The sequence below is a fragment of the Choloepus didactylus genome, chromosome 6 (genome assembly GCF_015220235.1).
Source record: "Choloepus didactylus isolate mChoDid1 chromosome 6, mChoDid1.pri, whole genome shotgun sequence".
Lineage (NCBI taxonomy): Eukaryota > Metazoa > Chordata > Mammalia > Pilosa > Megalonychidae > Choloepus > Choloepus didactylus.
In genome coordinates this window covers 124,562,460-124,582,231 of record NC_051312.1, presented here as the reverse complement: position 1 = coordinate 124,582,231, position 19,772 = coordinate 124,562,460, and the positions used below count along the sequence as shown (strand labels likewise).

The 19,772-nt window shown below is 41.3% G+C and overlaps 1 protein-coding gene across 4 annotated transcripts in view; it reads left to right on the top strand.

Annotated features, from left to right (window-relative positions):
* EXPH5 (exophilin 5) overlaps positions 1-19,772 on the top strand; it is an 84,243-nt gene that overhangs the window by 4,471 nt on the left and 60,000 nt on the right. Inside the window, exon 1 of one of the 4 annotated variants that reach the window (XM_037841345.1) lies at positions 8,003-8,123. The exons of the other annotated variants lie outside the window; for them this stretch is intronic. The gene's annotated coding sequence lies outside the window, so the exon portion shown is untranslated. Of the gene's footprint in view, positions 1-8,002; positions 8,124-19,772 lie in introns of those variants that run through there. 4 annotated transcript variants of the gene reach the window in all.

Here is a 19,772-nt window from a genome sequence, read left to right as displayed (position 1 = left end):
CAAACCTGGGGGAAGGACGCAATACAACCAGGCAGATGCCACCTCCCAAGGCCCTGGGGGAAGAGCTGAGGAGGAGAAGGGTATAGGATTTCATGACTTAGAGGAGAGGGACAGCACAGACAGGTAAGCTGTCTGCATGTAACAGGCCTTCAGTAAATACTCGGTTGAAGGCATTAATTTCCTGGACTGGCTGGAGTCAGAGGCAGCCACATTCCCTAGTCTCCCCACCCCCCACCCCCTTCCCACTCTCGCTTTGTTCCACTTTCTTCTAACTGCCAAGTACCACTTACCCAGCCAGAGGCCTAATTTCTACTTCCTTTGAACCCTGTAGCATTCTGTAATCTCTGTGTTACAGCCTATCCTGTTGTGCCCTGTCAGTTTGGGACAGTGCTTCAGAAATACTCTGAGAGCCAGATAAAGAGATAGGAATTAGAATTTAAATTCCAGTCTGACACTTCCACTTCTTGCTGGGTTGTGGAAAGGACTTTAATTGGAAGTATTCACATGAGGACGACTTCTCAGCCTTGCAAGATCTGTGCCCCAGCCTCAGGCAAGAAAAAAACTGGGAGTTTGAATCATGATTTATTGTCAGGTGGAAATTTCCTTATACTACTCTCACACTTGGGAGGAAATATATATACACACATACACACAATATGCATTCATAAATATGTATATATGTATATGTGTGTATATACACATATATGTGTAAAAACTGAAAAGCATCTTGCTTTTTATAAGTCTTTGAGAAATATGACTACCTATATCCTCCCTCCTCCACACTGCTCCATCTCATAAACATAATTCTGGAATAAAAAGTACCAAGAGATTATATCAACTAGTCAGCTCACAGAAAAAATATCAATAAATAGTGACTTTATTTTTTTATTCCAATAATTTTGCACAAATTCCAATAATTTTGCACAAAGATGCAAAAAATGTGGCAATAAATATACCACAAAAAGGACACTTGTTTACAGTACAAGAACTGAAACAAGAAGGCAGAGCATCACCTTGTTCTACCTCAGCTGGAACGTGCCCATGGGGCCACTTAAATTTTTCACCTGCGAATGACCAGGAAAGTGAGACAAGTGCTGATTCTAGCAAGTAGGTGAATTCACAGATAGGGAATACACAAATAAAGAGGATGGGCTGTATTTAAGTCCTTTAAGCCAAGGGAGATCTTTCACTGGGCCACATCCTCCCATCTGATTACTCCTATGGATTGGGCTCCATGGGCAATATACATGAATTACTGTAAAATTATAGTTCCAAGGTCAGGCAGCAGTGCTCTTTTCAGTTTTGTGACATTATGACTCTTTTAGCTTTTAAGGTCTTTCATATCTGTTTTTATCCTCATACAAACCCAACAAAGCAAGTATCTTTTTTTTTTTTTTGGTGTTTTAATTCAGTTTTATTGAGATATATTCACATACCATAAAATCATCCATGGTATACAATCAACTGTTCACAGTACCATCATATAGTTGTGCATTCATCACCCCCAATCTATTTTTGAACATTTTCCTTATACCAGAAAGAATCAGAATAAGAATAAAAAAATAAAAAAGAACATTTGTCCCCATTTATCTACTCATCCATCCATACACTGGATAAAGGGGGTGCAATCCACAAGCTTTTCACAATCACATTGTCACCCCTTGTAATCTACATTGTTATACAATTGTCTTCAAGAATCAAGGCTACTGGGCTGGAGTTTGGTAGTTTCAGGTATTTACTTATAGCTATTACAATACATTAAAACCTAAAAAGTGTTATCTATATAGTGCATAAGAATGTCCACCAGAGTGACCTCTTGACTCCATTTGAAATCTCTCAGCCACTGAAGCTTTATTTCATTTCATTTTGCATCCCCCTTTTGATCAAGAAGATGTTCTCAATTCCACGATGCCGGGTCCAGATTCATCCCCGGGAGTCATTTCCTGCATTGCCAGGGAGATTTACACCCCTGGGAGTCAGGTCCCACGACGGGGAGAGGGCAGTGAGATCACCTGCCAAGGTGGCTTAGTTCGAGAGAGAGGGCCACATCTGAGCAACAGAGGCACTCAGAGGGAGATTCTTGGGTACAGGTATAAGCAGGTTTAGCCTCTCCTTTGCAGTAACAAGCTTCATGGGGGCAAGCCCCAAGACAGAGGGCTCAGCATGTCATGCTGTCAGTCCCCAGTGTGAGAACATCAGCAACAATCCAGGTGAGGATGTCCAACACCCCCACATCCTACCCCAGCTCCTCAGGAGAGCCCCGAATATATATTTCTATTCTCCTCCCAAATTACTTTGGGATGTGTGGCTATTTCACTCTAACCTATATCTCACTTCCTATTCAAAGTTCCATGTAATTGTGGTGTTGGAACAAACTGTAGTAAAGTTATATTGTTTAGAAAATATAGATCCTACACCAAATAAACATTTCTTCCCTTGGTCTCACATGGAAGTTGAAGTTTTAACACACAGTCAGTTTCAGCCTTTACCCTTTGGCCCGATTTGTCCTCTTCTTAACCAGATCCAAAGCAGGTATTTTAATCCTCTTTTTCAAAAGCCAATAATAACAACAACACTAACTAATATTTATTGAGCACTTTGTGCTAAGCTCTCCATATACCTTAACTTATTTAATTCTCGCAACAACCTGACGATTTAAAGAATATTTTTATCCCCATTCTACAGAGGAGGCTGAGAAAGGATAAGTAACTTGCTTGAGAAAATACTGCTGGGAAGTACCCGACTTCCTAACTCCATCTTCACCTATCCCATTGTGCTGTGCTGCCTCCTACAGTGAAGCACAAAGAAGTTGCAATGACTTCCTCACATCACCCATCTAGCTTGAAACAGAACCAAAGCTGAGATTGTTTCACTTTAAAATTCTTGGTATTTCCACTGGACCACGAAAATAGAGAACACAAAGTTTTAGGTGGTCACATGCCCAACTAAAATTGGGGGATATTATTACTAAGGGAAGTGGAAGAATGGATATTGGGGGACAGCTAGTAGTATCTGCCATATATAGGAACTATTGCAGACAACCTTTTATGTTAAAAAATGCATATTTGTATTTTGGAAGAATATACTCTGAAGTGCTAAAATGGTTATCGCTTGAGAATATATTTAAGGAGGCTTTAACCCTTTTCCTACGATTTTATTTCTTACAATTATCATGTATTATAACCCCTTTCCTATTATTTTATTTCTTACCATTATATTTATTTAAAGAGTAATAACTACTTCTTTGGATAACAAAGAAGTGTAAATGTATGACTATCTTTTTTTTAACTTCGTAAACATGTTTTTTTTAAAATAATTTCTTTAAAACAATGTCTGAATGTTTTTCTGCACTTGTCCTTTTCTTTATAATGTTAATGAATACATGGTGTCTTAGTTTCCCAGCTGTTAAAACAAATACCATACAGAAAGTTGGCTTAAACAACAAGAATTTACTGGTTCATGGTTTGAGGTTAGAAGAAGTCCAAAACTGAGGCATTGGCAAGGCAATTCTGGGGCTCATTCCTGGCCATCCTTGGGTTCTTGGCTTTTCTGTCCCATGGCAAAGCACATGGTGGTGTCTTCTTTCTTTTCTGGGTTCTGTTGACTTTCTGCAGTAATAGAATTAAGACCCACCCTGATTCAGTTGGCCACACCTTAACTGAAAATAACAACTTCAAAAGGTCCTATTTACAATCAGTTCACACCCACAGGAATGGATTAAGATTAAGAATATGTTTCTTTCTGGCATAAATAATTCAACCTACCACACATGGGTAAATTGGTTTCTGTACATCAATCTTGATTTCCTTGCAGTCAGGGATTGTCTCAGGGATGGAGAGCTTCACATACTACCTGGCACTTAGTAGGAACCCAATGTCTAATTAAATGTACCTTAACTTATTTCTGTGTAGGGAATACAAAGTAAGGGAAAGAAAGATCCAGGGAAACCACATGAATGTCAAAGGAAGATCAGGTTGAGCTTAATCAGAAAATATTTTCCTTCCTGTTAGCCCACTTGGGTCTTAACACTGAGAACCAGGTGGGTAAGAGCCTTGCTGTGGCCTTGTCTTCTACCCACATGGATGCGTTTTCTCCTTCCCCTTCTTTCCGGTCTGTTTTTCAGCACTTAGTTACTGCATAAACCGTGATATTTGAGAGCCATATGCTCACCTCATTCTCCTTCTCAGGAATGTTTCCTTATTGACATTGCCAGTGGCCCTATTAAAAGGCTGTTCTTAAAAATGTTGATGTGGCATACCATTAGAGCTAGCTTCCTCATTCTTTTGTGTGTGAGACTTCCTAATGATGAAAGAGGAAATGGAGGGCTACAAGAGCCATCAAGAAAAGTTGTGATTTTAAAAATTGATACCAAATTAACATCAGATGAAGGAGGAAGGCATGGACGGGGTCGGGTGGGGGGGGGGAGGTTTATATACTATAGAGCAGGCCCAGTAGCCCTCGAATCTGATTACATTACTTTATCTGCTCTCTCCACCTCTTTTTGTTTATCTTTTTCTCTTGTCATAAAAGTAATGCTTGCTTTCCTCAAAAGGTTAAACATACAGTTCCCATATGGCCCAGCAATTTCACTTCTAGGTATATACACAAGTGAAATTAAAACATACGTCCCCATAAAAACTGGTACATGAATGTGCATAACAGCATTATTCACAATAACCAGACAGTAGAAACAACTCAAATGTCCATCAGCAGATGAATGGATAAATAAAATGTGGTATACCCATAAATGAAATATTTTTCAGCAATAAAAAGAAATGAAGAATTGATACATGCTACATCTTGGACGAACCTTGAAAACACAATGTTAAGTCTATAAGGCCAATCAAAAAGGACCACACATTTATATGAAATGTTCAGAATAGGCACATTTATAGAGGCAAAGTAGATTTGTGGTTGCCTAGGGCTAGGGAGGCTGGCAGGGAATAGGGGAGTAATAGCTAATAGTTAGGAGGTTTATTTTTGGGGTGATGAAAATATTCTAAAATTGATTGTGATGATGGATGCACAACTCTGTGACTATACTATAAACCATTCAATTGTAAACTTTAGATGGGTGATTCATATAGAATGTGATTTATATATTAGTAAAGCTGTTATTTTTAAAAAGTAATGCTTGCTCATTGTAGAAATTGGACATAAAAAATACATCCATAATTAAACCAACCAGGGACAACAAGTGTAAATCAGCCATATTTTCTTCAAGTTGTTTCTCATATTGACTTAAAATTTTTTTTCTTATATAAACATGCAGGAAAATTGTCTTTTTGGGGGGTGTACAGTTCTATGAATTTTTAAATGCATGTGTTATTTGTGACACCACCACTACAATTTTATACAGAGCATTTTCATCTCATAAACCCCTAGCGCTATCCCTTTTAGCACACCTTCTCCTAACCCCAATCCAGTAGATCTCAACTGGGGGTGATTTTGCTTCCTGGGGGATATTTGACAATATTTGGAAACACTTTTAGTTGCCACAACTGGGGAGAGGGTGTGTGTTATTGGCACCTGGTAGGTAGAGGCCAAGGATGCTGCTAAATATGCTATAATGCAGAGGACAGAGTTACCCATCCCAAAATGTCAAAAGTGCCAAGATTGAGAAACTGTGCCCTGATTCACCCTGGCAACCACTGCTCTGCTCTCCATCACTATAGTTTTATCTTTTAAAGAATGTTATATAAATGGAATCGTAGTGTACATAACTTCGTGAGACTGGCTTCTTTCACTCAGCATTATGCCCTTGCAATTCTGCCAGTTGTTGCTTGTGTCAATAATCCATTCCTTTATATTGCTGAGTAGCATTCCATTGTAGGGATGTACCACAGTTTTTTCATCTATGTGGCTACTGAAGGATATCGGGGTGTTTTCAGGGTTTGGTGATATTGAATAGAGCAGCTATAAACATCCATGTACAGGTTTTTGTGTGAACCTAAGATTTGATTAGCAGTGGACTTGTTGAATGGCATTCTTAAATTTATAAGAAACTGCTAAACTGTTTTTCCCAGTGGTCATACCATTCTGCACTCCCACCAACAATTTATGAGAGTTCTAGTTGTTCTGCAATGCTGCTGACATCTGGTATTTTTGGTATGTTTTAATTTAGCCATTCTAATAGGTGTGTAGTGGTATCTCATCATGTTTTAATTTGCATTTCCCTAATGACTAATAATGGTAAGCTTCTGTCCATGTGTTTATTTGCCTTCCATATATTCTCTTTGGTGAAATCTGTTCAAATATTCTGCCTATTTTTTAAATTGATTTATTTGTTTTCTTCCTGTTCAACTTTGCAAATTCTTTATATATCCTGGATACAAGTCCTTTGTTCAATATATGTTTTGAAAATATTTTCTTTAAGTCAATAGCTTGTCTTTGAATTCTCTTAACAGTGTCTTTTGCAGAGCAAAGGTGTTTCATTTTGATGAAGTCCAAAATGTCAATTTTTAAATTATAGGAATCATGCTTTTCATGTTATATCTAAGAATGCTTTCTCTAACCTCAGATTACAAAGATTTTTCTCTGTGATTTCTTTAAAAAGTTTTATAGTTCTATGTTTTACATTGATCCATTCTGAATAATTTTTTGAATAAATTTTTATAAAGTGTGAGGATTGGATTGAGGTTTTAATTTAATTTAATTTAATTTAATTTAATTTTTCCTATTGGATGCCCAATTATCCAAACACTATGTGTTGAAAAGACTATCCTTTCTTTATTGAATTGTCTTTGCACCTTTGTAAAAAATCATATTAGTCAGGGCTCTTTATGGAAACAGAACCAACAGAAGATATCTATAAATATGATAAGATTTTTATAAGAATTGTCTCACATGGCTGTGGGGATGCCCAAGTCCAAATTCCGTAAGTCAGGATGCAAGCTGGGAACTCCGATACAGGTTTGTGATGAATTCCCTAGGAGAAGCTGGCTGGCTTCTTCACTTCTGACTGCTGAAATTATCACTTCTCTTTTTAAAGCCTTCAACTGATTGGATAAGACTTCGCTCATTGTTGAAGGTAATTTCCTCAGTTGATTGTAGATGTAATCAGCCATAGATGCAATCAACTTATTGATGATTTAAGTCTATGAAACGTCCTCACTATAATAATCAGGACACTGCTTGCTTGACCAAACAACTGGACACCAAAACTTATGAACTTAACCATCATAAAAGTCAATTGACTTAAACAATGGAAATATATTGCCTCATGATTTTGAGGCTAGGAGAAGTCCAAAATTGAAGCATCAGCACAGCAATGCTTTCTCCCTGAAGACTGTGACATTTTGGGCTGGCTGCCAGTGATCCTCGGGCCCTTGGATTTTCTGTCACATGGCAATGCATATAGTACCATCTTCTTTCTCTTCTGGTTCCATTGACTACTAGATTCTTGCTCTTCTGGTGGCATCTCTTTTTTTGTGTCCAATTTCCTTTGCTCATAAGGACTCCATCCATATTTGCCTAAGGTCCAACCTCTTCCAGTTTGGGCACACCTTAACTAATAATTAATCTTCAAAGGTCCTATTTACAAATGGGTTCACACACACATATCAGATCAGGGGTTGGGACCTGAACATGCCATTTGTGGGGGACATGATTCAATCTCCAACATCAGTTACTCCCCATTTCCTTCCTCAAGCCCTGGTAACCACCAATCTGCATTCTGTTGCTATGGATTTACCTATTCTGGATATTTCATATGAATGGAATCATACAATATGTGACATTTTGAGTCTGGCCTCTTAGCACAATGTTTTCAAAGTTCATTCACGTTGTAGCTTGTATCAGTACTTCCTTCCTTTTTATGGCTGAATAATACTCCATTGTATAGATACACCACATTTTGTTTATCTATCCATAGCTGATGGAGTTATCCAACTGTTTTCCTACATTCACTTTTATTTTTTTTTTAAGTTTATATTAAATATATTTAAGTTACAAATTCAAAATTTTAGATTTTTTCTTAGGCTCTTAAATTCTACTTGCAGGATTTCTACTTTGTGGTGATTGTTGGTTACATCATTCAGACCCACACTTGTCAGAAACTGAAAACCAACAAAGCTACATAAACAAAAAACTCACCTTCCAAGGATTGAAAGGACTGACAAATGGTAAAGAACGGGCTCTAAGAAGGGAGAGCTGGGAAGCTGCTTCTGCCCTCCGGTTCTTGTGAACTAGCCCGCAGGGTCTAGGCAGGTGGGAGTTCAGAAAGACACCCCACAGTAGGCAGGATTCCCAAAGGTGACCCCTCTGGGCAGGACCACCTCCATAATTTGCGGGTCGTAATGAAAATGTGGGCCCTGGCTAAAAAAATTATTAAGGATTTCAAGACGGCAACAGCTGAGCAGTAAACCTAGCTGTGGCAGAGGTGGCGCCCATGAAGCCGGCTCTGCATCCGGGAAAGGGGAATCCTGGAGTTACACCCCCCACCCCCCACCCCAGGAAACTTGGGAGACAGAGGCCTTGGTACTGAGCAAACAGGATGGGAGGATGGGAAGAAGGGAAGGAGGGAGGGGGAGGGAGGGGGAGGGAGGCAGAAAAGAAAGAAAACTTGTCTTGAGGAGAACCTGTCTGGAGAGGTTGTGACTACGGGCAGTCCTCAGACAGCTCTGATCTTCAAGCATGACTTTAGTTTAAGGTTTACATTCACTTTTAATACAGTTGTGATCATACTATGTATATTTTTGTTTGTTATTTATGTATCATAACATAAAAATAACCCTTCAAATTAAAGACTCATAGTCAACATTATTTTTCTATTGTATATATTTTGTAATTTAATTAACCATTTCAATATTTTAGCCACTTATTTGATTTTTATTCTACTTGTTTATTATTGTTATGTTAAATAACCCTGTGGCAAACCTTTGTGCTTATATCCTTAATTCAATTTAAATCATCTCCATAGGGCAAAATTCCAAATGTAAAATCATTAGTTTAAATAATATATTTTCTAAATACTTGTTTAGCATTACCTAATTGCTTTCTAAAATGTTCTACCAAATTGCATTTTGATTAGAAGGGTGGGAAGGCCCCTATTTTACCATACCCTTCCCAGTACTGAATGATGTTATTATTTTTCAAAAATCTTTGCCAATTTTGTAGGCAAAAAAAAAAAAAAGTTATCTTGTACTTGTTTTAATTTCTAACACTATGGTTATAGGTGAACTGGAACTTTTTTCATATGTTTACTAATCATTTACATTTCTTGATTTGCAAATTGTCTATTCATATCTTTGTCCACTTGTATTTAAGGGTATTGGGAATGCTTGTTTTTTTTTTGCAAATAATAGAAAATCTAACCATGGTTTCAAGAAATTGTGGGTGAATTTTCCCAGCATAACAAAATGTCTGGAAGTAAGCACATGCTAGCCAGTTTAGGGATTTAAGGATGTCAGGTGGTGCCTGTGCAATGCAAGATGACTGCACCTGCTCCAGACATCAAATCCATGTTCAAGACATAAAGAAGGGGAAAATGGTGAGGCCAACTGCATCTGTCCCTTTTGCCATGATAGTAAAAGCTTTCCCAGATGGCCATCCAGCAGATTTCCCCTTTATGTTTCATTGGCCAGAACCAGGTCATGTGGCCGCCTTTAGCTGCAAGAGAATCAAGAGAGCAAGGAGTGGGATAGAAAAGTTAGACTTAGACCAATCATGATCCATCCCCTGGGAAGGAACGCTTTGCTGCCCATGAAATCAGAAAGGAGGGGAGCTAGGGGAATAGATTCTTGAAGGCAACCAATACTGTTTGACAGAGTCTTAGTGTGGTTTTTTTCTTATTGATTTTATATGTTTGTCTATAATTAAGGAAATTGACTTTTGTCTTATTTGTTATAAACATATTTCCCAGTTTTCATTTTGCACTTAACTTCTATTTATCTGAAAATGGAAGTTTCTTATTCGTTCATTTTTTTTTAAATTTTATTTTGAAATAAATTCAAACTTATAGGAACAGTTGCAAAAACAGTACAAAACCCATACACAGAACTCCAGCATACCCCGACCCCCTTCCCCCAATATCGCGATCCAGCACCTTTAACATCCTGTCGCACCACCATTTCTTTCTTTCCCTCCCAACCTCCCTATCTATCATCCATCATCTATTGCTGTGTCTTCTGTCATTCATTTTTATGTAGTCAAATATAACAAGTTTTTTTTAACTTTCCTTTTGTTTATAAGATTAGAAAGTTCTCCCTCATCTAGAGTTTAAATCAATATTCACTTCTAGTTTTTAAGTCTTTTTTAAAACTTTAACTTTTTAATTCATTTGAAATACATTTGTCTGTAAAGTCAGATAATTATATAAATTAATTTTTCCAGTTGTCCTGGCACCATTTATTTCCATCTGTTTCTAAGTCCCCTGATATATTTCTTTTAGGGAAAAGACTGTGGAACAACCAAACAATGACAAAGAGCTTGTAAGATGAAAATGCAGTGTCACCTTTGATGAAATCTAGGAAAGAAATTGTAGGGAAGAGGCTTTTAAGCAGAGAAACATGATTGATTGCTAGATATATTACTATACGTAGTTAATGGATCTTATTTAAATTTCCTCCCACTTTCCATTTTCTATGCCAGTTGGCAAACCCAGTTGCACAGACCATTCATCCTGAGTTCTTGGTCAAGTAACCTGATGCTCATTTAGATGTGCTTCTTTTACTAATTAAACAATACCCTGTTAGTGTGCTTTTTAACTTTTAACATAATTAATTTGCTTTAAAAATTACTTAATCACAAGCATAAGTTTGTTAATAGGATTACTAGACAAACAAGCAAACAATAAACCTCACGTGTTGTGAATTGAGTGTTTACCTCTAATCCTTCCTAAAAGAGTTAGTAAAGCTAAATGTGTACATACTAGTAGGGGTCCAATCAGGAAAACATAAACTACTCAGTATCTGAAATAGAATTCAGTGCAGGGAATTGGTTACATGGTGATAAAAAGAAGCAGAGAAACTGGCCAGGAGACAGTGAGATAAGCCAGAGATTGGCAAGGGCAGGAGGCCTCCATCACCCCTAGGCTTGAGGCGTAGAATGCTGGTAACTGGCTCTCCTAGATTAAAAGCCCTGATTTTGGCCTATATCAAGCTAGCAACAACTTAACAACCAATTTGCAAAATTCCTGAATATTTAACAGTCTGTTCTTGTGAGCCAGTACAAGCCAGGCCCAGCACACCACTGGCTGGCGAGGCAAAGGGAGTAAGTAGGTGGTGATATCAGAGCCCACAGACTAGGATCCCCCCAGCAGAAGCTGGAACCCTGAGAAGCCTGTCTGGGGATTTGGAGACAATGGGAGAGAGAGTGACTGCCAGAAGTTCTGAGTGAGGCAGAGAAATAGGAAAAGTACCTTGGCTTTTCCTCTCTTCTCACCCTCCAACCTCCTGCCAGTGCCTCCCGGTGGCCAAACCCAGCTGGAAGCAGCTGACCAGGTTGTGAGGGCCTGAGTAATGCAGCCTGCAGAGGCAGCTCCTCAGCAGCACAAAACAGAGCGGGGGGAGCACAATCTTTGTCCTCTTCTCTTCTATCCATGTTGTCCTCTTCTATCATCCTTTAGATTCTGCATTTTCTCAACGTCAAGTTTTTACATTGCTAAGGCTTTGCCCCCTGACTGAAAATTCTCTTGAGTTTCCCTTCCATTATCCCTGTTAATGACCATTCTTTGCTCTTCTACAATTACTCTTGCTTGCTTCTGCACATTTTGGGAGTTACCCTCCTCTGTTATTGCTCCTCGGTGCTGCTGCTTCTCTCTGCCTTGCTCCTTTCTGGGTGTCCTTCCTTCGCCAAGGTCAGTCTTCATTGTGCTCAGGCAAGTCGGGGTCTTTGGGTGGCGAAAGAGTCTCACTCAGGCCACCTTAGGAAGAGGGGGCTTTGCAGACAGGTTACGTGTGGACTGAAACTGGAATTGGAAGGACTTGGGGAACCAAGACAGCTCTAGGGACCGGCGACTCAGGGTGCTTGCCTCGCACGGCCCACCCACCTCTCCTCCCAGGCTCTCCTTGATTCCCTCCCGTCGTGCTGCTGCATCTTCAACTGGCCCATCCTCTCCACATTCTCTGGTCCAGATTCTCATGGTCTCAGCCCATCATGACCGGTCACCTGATGGGTTTCTAGCCTATGGATTGGGGTTCGGCATCCAATCCATGGCACCCCCTGGGAAAGGATAACTTGGGGCAGGATTTTCTGAGCAGGGGCTACAGGCCAGCTAAAAGTAATGTAATGTTGGTGTGGCAAGCGCTGAGACTCACCTGTCCAGGAGGGTCTTTCTCACACTTACCTTGCTTCTCCTCTCTTTGCTGCCCACCTGTGCACCAGGGCTAATGAGACATTTCCTGATGTGTCTGCCCGTGTCTCTGATGACAGACCTTAGGCCAAAGGCTCTCCTAAAACTGATTCTCAACCCCAACTGTAAATTACAACCACCTGGGGCCCTTTCAAAACTACTGATGCCAGGCCCCACCCCAAGACATTCTCGTTTAATTGGGCTGTGATCACACTGGGCATGGGTGTTTTCTTAAAGTGTCCCAGAGGATTCAATTGTGCAGTCAGGGATTCCATCCTAAATACCGGAGCACATCATTCCCACAATCCACTCCTTTGCATGAGTTGAGGGGCTGTTAATATGCCTCGGGAAACCCTGCAGTTTGGGATAATCGAGAGGGCTATCCCTGATGTAAATGTATAAACCCTGTGGTACGTTCTCACTTTAAACTTGCTTGGCAGGATCAAAGGGATCTTCTGCCCCTGGAGCTGTTGAGACTGGCAACTGGAAGAATTGCTTTTTACTCTTTGTTTTTGTTTTGTTTTACTGTCCATTAAGTGTGGGTTACACATAAACACAAATGCTGTGATGTCCACAAGCTCATTAGATCTTGGCCTTGTGAAGTTTTCTTCCTTGAACCAATCGTAGTCATAGGTTCTTCACATTAGCTGTTGAGTGTTATGTTCAGTGTCAGAAAACAGCAAATGGCTAAGGATGGGCAACATGGAAGTCTCAAGAATTTCTGAAAGAGTAAAGCAAACTCGTTTCAGTAAAAATTGGCCAAAAGAAAGAAGTATTTAGATACCTCTGTCTCCTGATTCTTTAAAATTATCCAGAAATATGTCACTGGTGACTTCTTAAATATACGCAGTACTTTAAAGTCTACCGTGTTCACTTGATCCCCTCAAAAATCCTTTAAGGTAGAAACAACAAATATTATTATCCTTATTTTTCCCAGAAGAGACTAGCAAGGCTCAGGGACGGCCTGCTCGAGACCACTGTAATACCGAGGAATGGAAGTGTAGGTCTCCGACCCCCACCCCTGACCCCCGCAGCACATGTCCAGTGTGTGTGTGGCTTTGTGGGTGATGTGATCCAGACATGGGACAGTGGGGATGTGTAGCAATGTGTACATTGGAAGGGAAATCAATGCATCAGTATTAGGAGAGTGTATAAATAGTGATTATGGTGAGTGGGGGGAGGGGCCGGAGGCGTGTCTTCATTTCCAGGCTGCTATGACAGATACCACACAATGGATTGGCTTAACAACAGGAATTTATTGGCCCAGAGTTTTAAGGCTAGAATTCCAAAATCAAGATATCGGCAAGGCTCGCTTTCTCCCAGAGCCTGTATGGTTCTGGAGATGACTGCCAATAACCTTTGGGGTTTCTTGGCTTGTATATCTGTCACCTGTCAATGACAATAGCTTCTTCTATCATCTACTCTTCCAGTTTTCTTCTGACTTTTGACTTCTGGCTCTTCCCATCTTTCTGTGACTACTGGCTTCTGGTTTCTTCTCTTTATAAGGCCTCTAGTAATATGGCTTAAGGTCCACTCCCATTCAACTGGTCAAATCTTAACTAAAAATAGCCTCTTCAAAAGGTCCTATTTACAATGGGTTCACACCCATAGGGACACGGATTAGGATTTAAGAGCATGTGTTTGTTGGAGTACATGATTGAATCTACTGAACTTGCTGCCCCCATTATTTCCATCACCCGTCCTTCCACCCACCAAATAAACACAAATAATACCAAGTGCTGCCTGTGTAAACCCAGCTCCTCAGCCCCTCAGTGACTGTCCTGGAGGTGCTGCTGTGGCAGGGATGGGAGCAGCAGTGGGCCGAGGTGCTTTGAAGACAGAACCCTCTGAGACTCCCAGATGACCTGGGGAAAATCCTGCAAGTCTTAATTAAATCCCCCAAAGTCCAGCCCTTTGATTTAAATGGTATCATCCGACCAGATGGCAATACAGGTTTTTCTTTTTTTTTTTAGGATTTTAAACTACAGAACTTTTCACAGCTTATTTAAAAAATTGCTGTCATCTGTTTTATTTGTGGCTCTTTTCTTTTCTTCCAGATGCCATAGAAGTATATAAAAATGTCTCTTTTCTTAGCTGCAGTTTCAGCAGTCCATTACTTATTTTCCATTCCTTTTGCCTCAGTCATGCTGAGGTCCACATCACCCCATTACAGAACCCTCCAAACAGATTTCCCTGCTCTTCCTGCCCTCACTTCCCGCACATCCAGTCAGTCTGCTTACCTAGACACTGTCACCAGTATCACTGCTCTGAAACTTACAGTCATCACCACATAGATCTGTCTCTGATGCCTCAAGGTTATCTCCAGGAAAGCCCTCTGCTCCAGCCAGGGGCACCATGTTGGATCTCACACTAATTCTATACACACACACCTTTACTCACACTCTGCCCATCTAAATCCTCCCTTTCCCAAGGCTCCTCTCAGGTCTTATCTCCTCACATGCTTTCCTGGGCACCCAGTCCATGGATCTCTTCCTTCCCTGAACTCTTAGCAGCTGCCTCTATCCTCAGGGGCACTTGGCAAGTACCCCCTGTGGACCCAAATGACCTCAACTCACTTTCCTCAGTAAAACCATAAGCTCTTTGGAGCCAGAGATAGGGAAATTTTGTGTAGTTTTCCCTGAAACCCAAATCCAGGGTACCTAGTTTAGGACTCAGCTTATAACAGTAAGTTCAATAAATGTCTTCACTGATTGATCTCTAGTAGAAGACCCTTTGATCAGCAGGGAACTGCTCTTTGACTTTTGTGATCATATTTCTGTTCTTTTTTTCTCTCCTGACTTTGCTGTTTTCCAAGAAACAGACTGAAAGGTCACTAAATTCTTTCAGCAAATCATGCTTTTCTAGAGGAAGACCCCTCCCTTCATCCCAACCCTGCAGCTTCCAGCAGCATAGATAGTGATGGGACAGACGGGTACTTATAATCCTATACTAGTCCACTCCATGGAAAGCTTTTTGATGGGGACAATTTCCCTTATACACTGCTTTTTCTGAGTCTGAGACGTGGTGCCTGCCACATCTGCATGGCCTGGTACAATCTTTACATGCTCGTTGTCTGCAGCTTCTGCTGTCTCTCCCTAAGCCTCCTCCTCCCCCACACTCCAGGAGCCATGAGTGTTATAGCCGACCTATCCACTATATCCATAGGAAGAGCTTGGGCTCCATGGGCTACAGTAGGTGACTCAGCTTGATAAATCAGTCAGCTTTTCCCCAGTGTGCTCCCGTCTGATTCAGAAGGCAGAGGAGCTCCAGTCCACAAGCCAATCATAACAGTGTACTCAAACCACCACCCACTCCAAAATTCCTAGTACATGTCTTAGAATTAAAGTACCCAGGGGTGTTTCTGTGGTATGATAAACAGCATCTCACATGAGGCTCCAACTACTCAAATGAGGCTGGCACCTGCCTGGGGGGTTGCTCCTCCAAAACAGGATGTTCCATGGGGCTCGCGATCTGGGATTGCCCTGTGTCATGTCAGATGTCTACCTTAGACATTCTTGCCCTTGTCCATTGACCTTGGCACCTCCTACACTATTAAAAATCCTGAGAATCAGAGTTCAAAAGGGCTCAGATACCAGCTAACCCACAAGACAAGGAGTCCTGGCACCACTTTTCTTCCCTTATTCCTTTCCTCTTATTTTTCAGCTTCTGTTACAATATCTTTGAACGCACACACACACTCACAAAATCCTCTCCTAGCTCTAAGAAAAGAACAATTAAAAATGACTTTTTTTTATTGTGCATATTTTAGAGCAGGTCTAAGTTCCTGAATCACTACATTTGTACTTGAGCCTGAACTTTGCAGGTCCCCTTCAGAACCACCAAAGACCCAGTGAGAACTCTGCTTGCTGAAAGTTGTACCCAGGTAAAGGGTATTAGATGCTTCCCTTCTCAGAGCAGAAAAAGTGCCAGTGTTTGGCTGGGAGGAGAAATTCCAAGCGTTGGAGGGGAAGTATGCCAAGGGGAGTAGGGCCATCCCCACCACTCTCCCTGGCCTGCTTCCTGGTGCCTTTTCTCCTAAAGGGAATAAATTATTCCCCTAATCTCAGCAACACCCCCCTCCCTGGCCACCAAAATTCATTCTTAGTCATAGGTTCCCTACGTATAGCACCACCTCCAATCAGGCAACTGGAAAGGCCAATACATTAGATTGTGGCTGCCCACAGTCATCCAGGCAAAACTCTTTAAAAGGTTTATGAGTAATGTATTCCCTCCAGGGTAGCTGTCTCCACCTTCAAAGCCACATTAGCTCCACCTTCACGGATCTCTACCTGGTGTTTTGTATACACCGCTCTACTGAGCTCTCCCTCCAGCTTCTCCCCCAGCTATCTTCTCCCTTTCCCCGTGCATCAATTTATATCACCTTGTTCTGGCCTCCCAGATGCTTAAGGAGAGTCCACAGAAACAAAATGATCCATAAATGTAATTTTTTTTTTGCTATAAACAATTTACATGTGCCTAAAAACCAATTAACAGATATTGTAAATGCCACAATTTCCAATAATTACAGTTTTCAGCTCACCTGAGCTTCATCTATCAGGCGCTGCAGAAGCTCACTGGTGGCAGCCCCTTAAAGAAGGAATATTCTGCACCTCCCCAGGCCTGAGTCATTTGGGGAGAAGCCAGGTCCCAGCTTCTTCTTTGGCTTGGTTCTGCCTTCCTTCCTGTGAGGTAGGTACTCATCAAGATTTTTTTCTTGAAGTTCAACCAACCAGCAGAATTAGATATTGTCCCTGTTTGGATATATTATGCCCCCCAAAAAGCCATGTTCTTTAATACAATCTTGTGGGGGCAGATTTATTAGTCTTTTGATTAGGGTGGAACCTTTTGATTGAGTGTTCCCATGGAGATGGCTCACCCAACTGTGGGTGTTACTTTTGATTAGATTATTTCCATGGAGGTGTGGCCCACCCATTGATGGTGGGTCTTGATTAGTTCACTGGAGTATTTAAGAGAGAAGCTAAAAGCTGACACAGACCCAGATGCTTGCTGATGCTTAGAGATATTTAAAGATGCTTGGAGATGTGGACAGAAGGACATTTGGAGATGCTAAGCCAAGAGATGAAGCCCAGAGTTTGTCCCAGAGAAGCTAAGAGAGACCCAGAGACATTTTAGAGAAAGCTGTTTAGAAACGCAGCCTGGGAGCAAAGGACCAACAGATGCCAGTCATGTGCCTTCCCAGCTAACAAAGCTTTTCTGGATGCCATCGGCCATTCTTCAGTGAAGGTATCCTCTTGTTGATGCCTTAGTTTGGACACTTCTGTGGCTTTAGAACTGTGAATTTGTAACCAAATAACCCTTTATAAAAGCCAGTCATTTCTGGTATTTCATATAACGGCAGCTCTAGCAACCTGGAACAGATGTTAAGGGTAGCATTGCAAATTCACCTCTTACTTTTGGAGCTGCCAGGTATGACAAGCTCCTCTGTTTACAGCCTTAGAGCAGTTGTCTTTGGAATGTGTCTCTGCCTCAATGGCCCTCCTCATAGTGTTTTACAGCATCAGGAGTTAGAAGTCTCAGCACCTCTGAGTTCCTCTCTAGAGTGAGAACCCCATAAGGTGGATTTTTTCCCATATCATAATTCAACAATATTTCTATTCAGCAACACTCATTTATTTAGCATATATATTTCGCAATGTTATTATAAATCAAGGACCAGAGATACAAAGGTGTTCTCTACTGTCTTACCGTCAAGTGAGGGAGACAGTTTTAAAAACAGTATATTCAGTACAATGTGGTAAAGGAGAAGATAGTAACTGTGGACACAGAGATCTTTGACCCTATCTGAGGGCTCATGGAAGACCTTCTGGAGGAGGAGATGCCTAAGCTGCATCTTGAAGGAGGTGTGGGCGAACAAAGATGGGCAGGGCATTCCAAACGGAGTGACCAACATTAGGTGGAGAAGCGAAGGGCTGTGGTGGACCAGCAGGCACCATCAGCAGTGCTATCACAGGATACCGAGTGAGCAGCAGGAGAGTGGGCTAGGAGGTGAGCAGCGGTGGGTCATGGTGGGGCCCTGTGGGCCATGCTGATGAGCCTGGGCTTGATAAGCCTGGAGGTGAGGAGGAGCCATTGAAATGTTTGGAGCATCAGAGTGACAGAGTCAGATTTCTCCTTGGGTGGATGGCTCTGGGTGTGGGATGAAGCCTGGATTAGAGAGGAGAAATGTATGTACAGGCACCTTGACTAGGCATGAGGAGAAGGGGACAGATTTAAGAAATATTTGGAGAGTTAAATCAGTAGAACTTGGTGGCTGATTGCCTGTTGGAGACAGGAGAAAGGGGAGTTCATGTGAGTTTCTGGCTTGGATGAGTTTTTGGCCTTTGGCCTACTGTTTCCACTAAAGCTAATGGATTTAGGTGGACTACACACTTTGTGAGTCCAGGATGAAGGTAATATAGTCCCCTTTTGAATATTAAATGACAGCAATCCCTATATCGACTCTTTAACATTTAGATACATTCTCTCTTGATGTGTATTTTCTCCAGGCAATTGAGGTCAGGTTTTGGCCTGTGACCAGCATTGGGGCTGAGGGGAGGAGCAGGCAGATTTCAAAACAGAATTCTGGCAAAGGAACTTGGAACTCGTTCCCCAGTTCCAGATGGTCTGGTGAAGGACTTCTGGGGGAAAGCTGAAAGCAGCCGCCTGGCAGTAGGGGAGGGGGCTGGCTGGTCCCCAGGAACCACGGTGAGGCAAGCAGGTGAGCAGCCTGCCACACAGCAGGTGCTGGGATTCAGCGGAAACTGCAGGTGGTTTCATTTCCTCCCTTGCAGTTTTGGACTTTGGTCAGGAGCATCGTCTCTCTCCTATTCCAAGGAAGAATAATTAAAACCAACTTATAATTAAGGCCCTCCTCACCACCACCAAAAAAAAAAGAGCAAGGCACCTCATTCCAAGTGGCTGTTTCCCCTCTCCAAATCAGTAGCAAGCTGTTTTCAGCAGCACTATCCCTCTTCGGTTCGGGGTCGGCAGAAGTTATTTCACCTTCAGTAAGTCGAGGCTCCCCTCTCTTCAGTTTGTTCTGCCCGCTAGCCTAGGGTAAGGGGGATCCTGGTTTTGAAGTTTGTCTGGAGTCACTGAGAAAGAGAAACAAAGACATCTTCCTGCTGTGTACCACCAACACTCACCAGGTAGCTGCTTCACTGACCCTTGTGTTCCAGAATTTACTTAAATATATTGAACTTATACTCTGGGTTCTAAGCAACCAGGCTGAGAATGATGATCATAATATTCAGTAGGCATGATGATAAAGGAAGGATATACCCTTTTTCAAGTTTATTATATTGTGACTACTTAAATCACAATATTCTGAGGGGTCAAAGTTAGTGGTGTTTTTATCTTTATTAGAATAAGAGATTCTTGATAAATATATGGAGGTGAGATGTGTATGTGTTATGTTATCTGCTATGGGAAATTGCAAAGTGTAGGATATTAGAAATTTATAAGCTATTTGGGAGGCAAA